We start from the raw sequence: 12,532 nt of genomic DNA on the forward strand, positions 1-12,532 counted from the left end.
GATTGCTGTGTGGAGGCACTAAGGGGGATCACTTCTGTGTGGGGGAACTAATAGGATGTAACTACTTTGTGGGGGCACTAAAGGGGGCATGATTACTGTGTGGATGCACTAAAGGGGATCACTATTGTGTGAAGGCACTAATGGGTTGTGACTAATGACTATTGTGTGGGGGCACTAATGGGGTGTAACTACTGTGTGGGGGAACTACAGGGGGCATGAGTACTGTGTGGAAGCACTAAGGGGGAGCACTATTATGTGGGGGCCCTAATGCCATGTAACTACTGTGTGGAAACACTAAAGGGGGCATGAGTACTGTTTGGAGGCACTAAGGGGGAGCACTGTTGTGTGGGGGTACTAATGGGATGTAACTACTGTGTGGGGGCACTAAATGGGGCATTATTACTGTGTGCAGGCACTAAGGGGTAACACTATTGTGTGGAGGCACTAATGGGGTGTAACTACTGTGTGAGGGCACTAAAGAGGGCATGAGTAATGTGTGGAAGCACTAAGGGGAGCACTATTGTGTGAGGGCACTAATGGGATGTAACTACTGTGTGGGGGCACTAAAGGGGGCATGATTACTGTGTGGAGGCACTAAGGGGGAGCACTATTGTGTGGGGGCACTAATGACGTGTAACTACTGTGTGGGGTCACTATTGTTGTGTAAATACTGTGTGGGGGAACTAAGGGGGAGCAGTATTGTGTAAGGGCACTAATGGGGTGTAACTACTGTGTGTGGGCACTAAAGGGGGCATCATTACTGTGTGGAGGCATTAAGGGGGAGAACTATTGTGTGGGGGCACTAATGACGTGTAACTACTGTGTGGGGTCACTATTGTTGTGTAAATACTGTGTGGGGGAACTAAGGGGGAGCAGTATTGTGTAAGGGCACTAATGGGGTGTAACTACTGTGTGTGGGCACTAAAGGGGGCATCATTACTGTGTGGAGGCATTAAGGGGGAGAACTATTGTGTGGGGGCACTAATGACGTGTAACTACTGTGTGGGGTCACTAAAGGGGGCATAAGTATTGTGTGGAGGAATTAAGGGGAAGAACTATTGTGTGGGGGCACTAATGGGGTGTAACTACTGTGTGGGGGCACTAATGGGGTGTAACTACTGTACGGAGGCACTAAAGGGGCATGAGTACTGTGTGGAGGCACTAAAGGGGGCATGAGTACTGTGTGAAGGGACTAGGGAGGAGCACTATTGTGTGGAGGTACTAATGGGGTGTAACTACTGTGTGGGGGCACTAAAGGTGGCATGAGTACTGTGTGGAGGCACTAATGTGGAACACTGTTGTGTGGAGGCACTAATGGGATGTAACTACTGTGTGAGGGCACTAAAGCAGGCATGAGTACTGTGTGAGGGAACTAAAAGAGGCATTAAGGGGGAGCACTATTCTGAAAAGGTACAAAAGGGGAATATCTGCCTAGAGGTGGGCCGCGCACCTATTTGACATTTATGGAGTATCCTAGTGCTATGACATACATGTTGAGCTAGGACAGCCCCTTTAAAGGCAATGTAAGGTACTGAACAGAGCTGCAGGTAATAATGCTCAACTAGATGGACAATTTTCCACAGTTTGGTGAAAGAATCAACATAAAATAACAAATCTTGGAGCACAAGGACTCATCTAAAAATCAGAGTGTGGTGCCAATCAGTACACAGAGGTTTCAGTTAACATTTGCATGCCCATCACAGATCAGTCGCCATATCTATTAGTCACAAGGCAAAACCAATGGTGTAAAACAAAAAGTGCCAAACACAGCGTTTGCAACCTTTTAAATACCACTGTAATAAAATGTTGCCATAAGTGTTGTTTCTACGCTGCCTTTGCCACATTCTGAAAAGGGGGCGTCGTGAGGGAGAAGGTGGGACAAGTGGTGGAGAAGGTGGGACAAGTGGTGGAGAAGGTGGGACAAGTGGTGGGGAAGGTGGGACAAGTGGGCCCAACACACTTATCTCCTTATACGCCCGTTTCCGGAGCTGTCGAAGATTTCCGGAGCATGCTCCTAATTGATAACGAAGCCAGCGATTCGCCATGAATTAGGCACATCTTACGGCAGCAGAGGAGATCAAAAATTCTGCAGCAAATGCTGGCGGTCTTGATAAGTTTCCCCTCTATTTTTTAAAATCTATATGCAATTTTTTGCAATAGGCAACTTTTGTGAGTATGTTAAAGCAACAAGGCAGTCTGATGCCTTTCTTTTCTCTCTCTTCACAATCTCCTGATGCAGCTTCTTCCAATATTGAGCTGTTGCCATCATTTTGCACTGTGAGGAAGTTTGACCTAGCAAGGCCTCCATAGCTGTTGAAGTGGAGAGCTTGGTATGTGTTTGCAGCACTCCTTAGTGGAGGGGGGAAAAAGCAGTGCTGATCCAAAGGAAAGACCCCAGACAAGGAGGCTATCCTGGATGAGGTGGTGAGCCGTTACCACCTTATTCATTGCTTAGTGTGGTGCGAGATGTTACCGTTAGCAACTTGTCAGGTGGAACTTTATTTACTGGCGACTGATCTGGACATGAAAGTGTTAATTGAGAAATTTGTGTACTGATTGGTTAACACGCTCAGATTTTTAGATAAGTCCTTGTGCGCCAATGTTCTGTGTGTGTGTTTTCTTTTTCAGATCAAGTTGTAGTTTTCATTAGGTACCATGTTTACGTAAAGGAAGGCATTTTTTTCTACTTGCTTTTTTGTCATAACAATTTTTCGACTTACAGTAAGGGACCTGAACCTAAGAACTTATGAAGTGCGGTATTGTTCCGGGATTTTGACCGGATAAAATACCGCAGCAAGCCGCGGTATTTTGTCCGGTCAAATACCGTACAAGGGACAGAGCGTAAGACATCCTGATGCATACCGAACGGATTGCTTTCCATTCAGAATGCATTAGGACAAAACTAATGCGTATTTTTCCGGTATTGAGATCCTTTACCGGATTTCAATACGCTAGTGTGAAAGTACCCTTAAACAGGCATCTGTATATGGCAGGACTAGGGACCAGTTCAGACACGGCTGCTGAGCCTGCGCTATCACAGTGCCATACTATTACGTCGCAGAGCATTAACGAGCTATTTGCAGCCACGTAATAATTGCTATGGGAAACAAAGTCTTAGGCCTCATTCACATGCCAGTGAATCACGGACATGTGCTGTCCATGGACAGCATATGTCCCCATTGACTTTAGGGCTGATGCGCACAATCACGCTGAGTCTGAAAAACATGGTCCACGTGTCGGCTGCATCTCCCGAACCGACCGCGGCTCCCCTGACCCAAACTGACTGCATCAGAGTGTTTAATGCTGCAGTCAGTTCCTATCTGATCGTGGATCTATTGTACTGCACTGACATCTTCATGAGGCTACTTTCACACTAGCGTTCGGCTGTCCGCTCGTGAGCTCCGTTTGAAGGGGCTCACGAGCGGACCCGAACGCTTCCGTCCAGCCCTGATGCAGTCTGAATGGATGCGGATCCGCTCAGACTGCATCAGTCTGGCGGCGTTCAGCCTCCGCTCCGCTCGCCTCCGCACGGACAGGCGGACAGCTGAACGCTGCTTGCAGACACATGGACCAAACATGGTTCCTTCATGGACATCCTCATGGGTGAACCACTAACCATCTTGTCATGGATGTCATCGCGGACAGGGATGGATGAAAGAGGCCTTACTATTAGGCAGTTTTGATAAATGGGGCCCTGTGTTCTGTCTAGCGAGGAGCCTGAGGTGGTGTAGCATATCTATCTATCTATCTATTTATCTGTCTATGCGCCTATACAAAAATTGCTGCTGTTCTCCCGTTCGTGGCGATTCTTGGCACGTCACACAAAAATTGCAAATTACGCAGCACATTCAGTCGCTGACATCTGACTTGCTTGCCTCTAAGCTTCCAAAAGTTTAACTAATATCTAGATAATTGTTCTCTCGTGTTCAGTATGTTGCACTGTACGTGAATGTAGCTACGTAGCGCACACCTGAAATCTCTCAGGGCATGAGACGCTATTGACATCTCATGGTCTTGGGCTATGAGATCAGTAAGTAACAAGTAACTGAGAGTCTGTCCTTGAATTCTTAGCATGCCTTTGGTTAATTTCTTCCTTAGTGTTATCATTGTAATTTGCTTGCATATAGACAAAAAACATTTTTACAAAGTCGTGCAGATCATATTTATTACACATTTTGACAAATTTACTTTTCTGATGCTGTAGATGTAGGCATGTAGAACTTTTCAAGCCTGTGGCCTGCAGTTGCCTCTGTCCCAGCACATGCGGCACACTATGACATCATCGCGTCTGTGTGTTAGCGATAACCTTGCAGCAGAGCGCACCGACAGACCACTGGGGCACTGTAGGGGACTATTAAAACTACTGGGGGCACTACACCATTATAGCCATTGGGGGCAATATAGGAGACCACTACAACTACTGGGAGCAAAATAGGTGAGCATTACAACGACTGGGGCATTATAGGGGGCATTATAAGTACTAGGTTCACTATAGAGGGTCCTTATTACTTCAGGGGGTACCATGGAGGTTGTATTACTTCTGGGAGCACTTTGGGGTGCCTTATCAATACTGGGGACACTTTGAAGGCAATTTTACTATTGGTTTTCTATGGGTTGCTTTAACACCCGCCCTGGGTGCCAGTTCTGAGGGTGGTGCCAGAAGCAATGAGCGCCTCCATCAATACAGCGCCTCCATCAATACAGATGGAAGCACTTATTGCTGGAGAGCTGGCATCTGCAGTTCTATCACTCATTGACTGCTCAGCTCCCCGCGCTCCGTCTCTCTCGCACTGAATGATGAAGCAGGGAGCCTTCTGCTCCATTCTTTGCCATTCAGCCTGCAGACACAGATCGCACTGCCGGCCTCTGTGGGAGGAGCCTGCAGCCCTGGAATCTGAGTAAGCTCCTCCCACACCGTTCTGCAGAGCGATCTGTGTCTGCAGGGGAGAGCTGGATGTGAGCTTCAGGAATGGGACAAGGTGAGTAGTTAGTGTTTTTTTGTTTTGTTATCACAGAGGGGACAGTGTGACACTGTAAACTGCCTTTTGCACTGTGGCATTAGAATTTTGGTAGTCTAACCAGACTGTCTATTACTCTGTAATTCCTCTAGCGCCATTCTATGGAAACAGTAGGTTTAAAGAGCACACCAAATGCTTGAAATTACTTCTTTATTAACTTCAACTTTTCTTCATATATAACACTGCCGCCTCCGCAGCAGATAGTCCATGTACATAACACGTGTTGAAAAGATATCATAAAATGGCGGTAGGATTAAGATGGTGGTTCAACTGTTCAATCTTCTCATTCAACATAAAATAGTGGATATATTTCTCTCTTGAGTATCTGTACTCTCACTTAAAGTTATTTAAGCTTTATGATCTCTCTGAGAGGTATATCTGAGGTCTAACTAATAGTTCTGCTTGCAGTATGCAGTTAGCAGTGACTATTTGCAGATTGGTTGAGTATAATCTGGTATGGTTGTATGCAATTTGGATTGCAATATGGAATCTGAATGCTTGCAATGTGTAGCTTGCAATTGTATGGTTGCAATTGAATTTGATTTGGTGGAACTGTAAGTAAACACACATATAACTGGTTCAGTATACAGTTTTAATTACTATACTAACAATAAGAACATTATATAACTGTTTTAAATACCTATTTTTGGCCTCTTGTTCCCATAAAACTTAGCTCTCAGTGGAGTGAATGTCTCTTCAGCCCCTGTCTCTGGTGAATAATGATTCTAGCAGCAGGAGCTGGGGGAATTCCCACACAGGCTGGCTGTGAGGCTGGCTGTGATTGGTGAAAACTCTTGCTGTGTGAGAAGCTGGCTGTGATTGGTCTAGACTTCTGCCCAGCAACAACAGATTAACACTATGCTTTCTGTTGTTTCTGCTGTGTCACTGAGTTTACCTTACACTACAAAATGAATCTTAAAGGCATATTATCTTTTTTCTGTTTCTGTGAACACAAAATATAACAGTTATATGACATCCAAAACACAATGTCACAGTAAATAACAGTGCTTTTGTCTTTAACACATAAACATAGGAACTGTATTAAGGTTATTAGCAGGTTTAGCTGTATACACATGTAAGCTATACTAGCAACCTAGGACAGGTCTTAGCTGGCCAGCTATAGACAGAGAAGGCATTAATACTATTAAGGGGGCACAGAGGGCATTATTACTATGAAGTGGGCACAATGGGCATTACCACTATGAAGGGTGGACAATGGGCATTATTACTATTAAGGGGGATCAATATACATTACTACTATGAAGGGGGAATAATGGGCATTATTACTACGAAGGAGTCACAGAGAGGGAATTACTATTGTGAAGGGGGGGCACAGAGGGCATTACTACTGTGAAGGGGACACAGAGGGCATTACTACTGTGAAGAGGCATAACTGTTATGGGGCATAGTGGGCATTACTACTGTGAAGGTGGCACAGTGGGCATTACTGCTATGAAGGGGGCACAGAGTGCATTACTACTGTGAAGGGGGTACAAAGCGCATTACTACTGTGAAGTTGCATAACTGTTATGGGGGCACAATGAGGGCCTAGCCACTCTGAAGAGACACAGAGAGGGCATTACCACTGTGAAGGGAGCACAGATGGGGTATTACTACTGTGAAAGGGCCACAGAAAGGGCATAATCACTTTAAAGGGGACACAGTGTGGGCATAACTACTATGAGGGGGCACAATATGGGCATAACTACCATGAGGGGGCACATATGGGGACAAAACTACTGTGAAGGTTGTTCAATGAAGGCAATGCTACTGTGAGGTGGCACAATTTTTTTTAAGTTTTGGAGGTGCGAAGAGTGACAGAGAAAGGAACTGCCCCGGTGCCAAGCACCTTAGGAACGCCACTTAATGGGGGCATGGTCTAAAACTGGGGCAGGGTATATGTCCGTAAAAATATTGGTCTGTGATTGGTCTGTGATTTTAGATTCAGTTGTCTAGAAAAAAATTTAAAGGAAGATTGGCAACCCTGAACTTGAAGACAAGAGCTAAACTGAAATGTAGTAGTACATGGCAGCCATTCAAATGAATGACTTTCCATCTAATACATGGATAAGCTAATTCATGGACACTCTGCTTTGGATACTAGAGGACAGTCCTAAACAAGTCCCAAGAAGCCCATATGCCTTCATAGGATCAGAGATTGCTCTGATGAGACAATCTCTTTAACATGGGCAGAAGGGTTAGAAGTGTCTTTGTTTAAATATTTCCAATCATCCTTGTCCCCTCTGAAAAAGAGAGCTGGAATCTGGTCACTATGAGAAATGTCTCTGCTTTTCACTTTCACTAGTTTTCATAAATCTCCTATCAATCTGCCTTGAAAGCAGGCGACTGTTACAGCAGTGGTTATGGAACCACCGTGCCAACCAACAAATTAGGCTTAGGGCTAAACCTAAGGACGTTATTCTGGCGGCATCCTGGTTTTCACCTTTTAACCCCTATACAGGGATCTGATTTTTGCCGTAGGGAATGCACCGGGCAGCTACCTCTTGGAGTAGTCTTTGTATGGTTAGCTGATGACCCTCTGGGGCCAAGTCAAACCAGTGCAGAGCACTAAGGGTTCAGGCAAAACTGGTAGTAGTAATAGGCTGAGGTCAGGGCAAGCAAAATTCTTGCAAATCAATGAAACAGTTGAATGGTGAAGGCAGGCAGCACAGGGTCAGTATGATGAACAGGCAAAGGTCAGGTCAGGTGGCAGAGGGTCAGAATACAGGAATAAGGCAGAAGTCAGTACACGGGCAGACAAGCAGAATATAACAACTTTTCGCTTTCATTTGTTTTGATAAATCTTCATTAATGTGCTTTGAAAGCAAGAGACATTAATGTGATGCAGTACAAAAAAGAAAATGCCCCATTAAATGAGCGCATTGATCTGGAAGGAGTCAGTATGAAGGTAAAAGATCTCCTTTACTCACATTGCTGCTCTTAAGGAAAAAAACTTGAAACGCTAATTAAAATATCACTTTGTTCCGGCTTCTGAAAGCCTGCCCAAAAACTTTATTATTAATACAGATATTTGTATTTTGATCCTGGAGAGAATGGGGATTAGGTGACACATATTACAAATGTAATCACATTTTCCAAACGCGCTATGAAATTTAGAAATGTTGGCCATGATTTAAAAAAAAAAAATGTCTTGCCGCATGTTTAAGATGGTTTTTGTTCCTTGCAAAAAAGTACTTAAACAGACGTTTATCATGTATTTGTTGGCTGACAGACAACAGACACCAAGCTTATTGAAACAGATCCAGACAGCTCCACATATCTCTCCATAACAAGGATACGGCTTCCCATAGTCATTGGCAAGCTTGGAGCTGTCTCTTGTCGTCTTACTTTTTCCTTCAGCAACCAGCTCAACAGGTGTTGCCACAGATACAGAGCACTTGGCAGTTGTATGACCTAAATAACGATTCCTAGGGTAGATTTTTCAGAAAGAAGGAACCATTTCAATGTGTCTCTTAGCAACAGCCTGGTAAATGGAGCAATGAACATCTTGAAGAAAAGCATATTTTCCTTGTGATAGTCAAAGCCTCAGTTTTCTTGACAGCTGGCAATCCTCATCATTTATTGTGAGTGCTCTCTTCTGGGGATGACTACAGTAAGAGAACAATATACAAGCTGAAGTAACACGCATGCCATGCTTCATTGGAGGTCCTTACCGTTCCAGGATCCAGCTGCTGTCAACCCAACAACGCACATTGGGCAACCTGTGAAAAGTGTCATTCTTGCAAAGCGTTGACTTATCTAGAATGTTTTGACTAAATTAAGGTCTTCCTCAAATTTTCTCAATTTATTTACAGTGGTATACAGTGGTTCCTCTAAATGGGTGTATTTGCATACACATGGTTTTCTAATAGTTTTTTTTTTTTGCCTTCCTCTGGATTAACACTGTTAGGTTGGACTTCATTGGCCTGTGTCTTTTTTCCAACTTAAGAAACTATCTAAAGTGGTAGCCTAACGCTGGGTCTAGTCCCTTACTTTCTGATCATTGGGTTTCTGACTGCCAGGATCACCACCAATACTTAAAATGAATCCAAAACTAGGATCTTAAGCGTTGTGGCCTGTTTTCAGTTTTTTCCTTCACAGTGGTGCTCCTGACCACCTGCTGTGTGGGGAACTAACAGCAACCAGACCCCAACCACCAGAGGGTGGCTTTCTATATGGATAAAACCCTGTTATAGATGCTGTGTAAGAGCAGCAGGGAACTACAGGGGAAAAACTGCCCATACCCCATAAAGAGAAATTGTTTAAAACGGTTGATCACAAAAAAAAATTATGATGGTGCATGACCAACTGATATCTGGTGAAAAAGTTATTCAGCATGTTGGATTTTTTTGGCTTGTCATCACCTGGGAATTCAATTATTCATAATTTTATATTTTTTTTTGGTTGATTAATAGTCTAATAACTAGTCATCCACCAGTTCCATGTAAAATCCTCTTAAAAGACAAGGATGCCTGTGTCTGGAGAAGAAAAACGTAGTCTTCTAAGACGATAAAGGGTTCTTCACCATAAGAATTGTAAATTTGTGGAATAGTCTACCTCAGGACGTGGTAAAGGCAGTAACAGTGGGCAGTTTTAAAAAGGGCTTGGAAGAATTTTTAGAACTAAATAAAATTAATGCTTATGGAAGTGTGTAGAAGTCTGGGTCTTACTTTCTTTGAAATAAAGTGGCTTAAATAGGAAAAAATGCTCAAAACCCCCAAACACTGTGGCGTGTTTATAACCGGGGGAGCAATTCCTCCGCATGTGATCCGTTGCTAACGGCAATCCCCAGCAAAAATGCATACAATGGAGGATGTCGGCAGCGGACTGCATGTGCAGTACGCCAGACCTGCAGGGTATTGCGATGTGAGGTCACGGTTAATGGGCAAGCGAGGGTTACTCACAGTTTTGTAGGAAAACCCTGGGCAGGCATACGGCAGTGAAGGAGAGGCTGGCACAGGAGACCTCTGGGGCACACTCTGTATTTTGGGACCAGGGCCTGATGGTGGATGAGGTGCCCTGAATGTTGCAGGTGTTTAATGTGCCTGGGGCAAGGTCCCTTTAAGAAACGTGATGCCAGTGCCTGTAACGGTGGCACACCGATTTATAGTTGTAGTAAATGAGGAACACAATGATATGGTGAACCAAACTTTGCTTTGCTGGTGAAACTGTTCAACTTTGTACAGTTGGGTGTCATACAGTTCCATACAACAGGTTCGCTTCACAAGCAGGCTTTCACAATAATGGCAGGTATACTATTCCTTGCAAGATACTCAGAGGGTAAACAACAACACACTCAGATCAGGCTGTACCTTCTCCTCAGAAATGGTGTACACTGTTCCTGAACATTTATACTAGGGGCTCCCTATCTCCCTCTAGTGTATAGGATGCTACACTACACCCCAATAGGCCTGCTGTACATATCACAGGGGAACAATACATATAAAAGCATATAGAAAATACATTACAATGGACGGTTAAATATACTGCCACTGTCCCTCAGGAGTAGGAGTACAACGTGGCCCAATTGACCCTTGTGTAGTGCCCACCTTTACCTAGTGGGACACTACACATGCACCACAAAAGCATCCTACACAAGATGGGATAATGTGTGGATGCAAATATAAAAAAAACATAAATCACTGCGAAAGGTGCACCACAATGATATGCAACCGACAACACTGGCTAATCCCTCAAGCTGATGTTAAGAACTGAGACTTTAGCCAATGTATTCCTGTCAGGAACACATCAGAGCCCTTTTGCACCACCGTCAAGGTATCCCCATGTGGCATGGGTTCCTACCACTAGACTACCTACGGTGTGTGAACACGGTCTGAGATGTGCTAAGATACAACTTACAGCCAAGCTCCCACATACCTCCATAGTGAAATCACTCAGGTAGTGGGAGACATAAGGCTGTAAGCCCCACCTATAACAGGCCATGTGGCACAGGCTACCACGTGCAACACAATGCTGCCAGCAGTACGCAATGGCAATGGCATTCTGTTGCACCTGGTAGCCTGTGTCACATGGCCTGTTATAGGTGGGGCTTACAGCCTTATCATTAAGACTTCCCCTTCTGATAAGAAGTCCCCTTCTGTTCCCAACATTTTCTACGTCTTGGATTTTATGCCTCGCCACCTTCAGGGAACTCCGGGTTTAAGTTCATTTGAGTTTCTTTTTGACAATTGACTGTCTATTGATTTCTGGACCACTTAGGATCAGATGAAATAATTTTAATGTGATTAGATATTTACGGCCTATCTTCATGGCTTAATAACAGATAGAAACTGTCTAAAGAATGGAAATGGAATCACTAGGTTCCATCCGCTGTGCTGTATCCCTGCCAGGGTGCAGCAACTCAACCTTCATTCCAGTGAAAGGAAGCTGAGCTTCTGTAGACCAGCAGTGGAAACGAAGCAGTGGATAGATCCTTCCATCCACTGTATAGTTTCCTCTGATGGGGGCTGCCTGAAACAGCTGATCTGTGGGGGTACTGGGTGTCTGATCCCCATCAATCTGATATTGATGACCTATGATAGGGCTGGAAAATCCCTTTAATGAGGTTCACAAATAAGCCCATAGATCACCACCAGATATATTCATTGGAATAGTCACATAAATGTATTAATTCACTTCAGGCCAATGGTTGACACCAGGCTATAGAGGATGTCAGAGAAATCTGTCTTGTAATGCACTGGTACGTCACCTGCTGACATATTCATTACTCTAGCAAAGCCTAGTGACAACCCTTGTGGGAGTTCGCAATGTAGCCCACATTGGTTGCCACTCAGATTTCTTAGGACCTTTCATTTTTAAATATTCAACAAAGGAAAATAACACAGGCCTACTTTATATACCTATGTTGTGTCTACAGCCTCTATGCAGAGCTATGCGTCTCCATAGTAACAGACTACAAACAAACCCCTAAATATGATAAGGCAGTCATACCCAGCAGCATTTTATCTGTTTCCTACAGTGCCATTGTATATAATGTCATTGTATGATACTATTGAGGGGGCTCGGACAATAAAATCTTTTAGTCCTGAGGGTGCCCCTTGTGAGTTCCGGCCCCAAAGCAGCCGCTTCCCCTATAGCTACGCTGCCCTGCCCTTCAGTCTCCTACATACATTCAGTAGATTTGCAAAAGGTATGGAATGGAGTATAACTACAGGATCAGACTGCACTGGGTTTATTTGTAGTCTGTTACCATGGAGACACATAAATCTAGAAGTTGTAGATGCAAAACAGTAGGAATTTTTTCAAGACTATTTGGAAATCTGCCTGATTTTCTATTTGAGGTGCATAAGAGCAAGTCCATTACTTTGGATATGACCTTTAAATTGGGAACTTGGAAGATCCAAGCAGGGCAATGAGACAAGAGAAAGGAAACGGGTTTGGCCCATCCGGGACATTGATGGCACATAGCTAGGATATGCCATCAATGTCAGATAGGCACAGGTCCCACCTCCGGGACCTGCTCCTAACTACACAATGAGGCCCCCAAAGTGAAG

Source organism: Bufo gargarizans, chromosome 11 (assembly GCF_014858855.1).
Source record: "Bufo gargarizans isolate SCDJY-AF-19 chromosome 11, ASM1485885v1, whole genome shotgun sequence".
Lineage (NCBI taxonomy): Eukaryota > Metazoa > Chordata > Amphibia > Anura > Bufonidae > Bufo > Bufo gargarizans.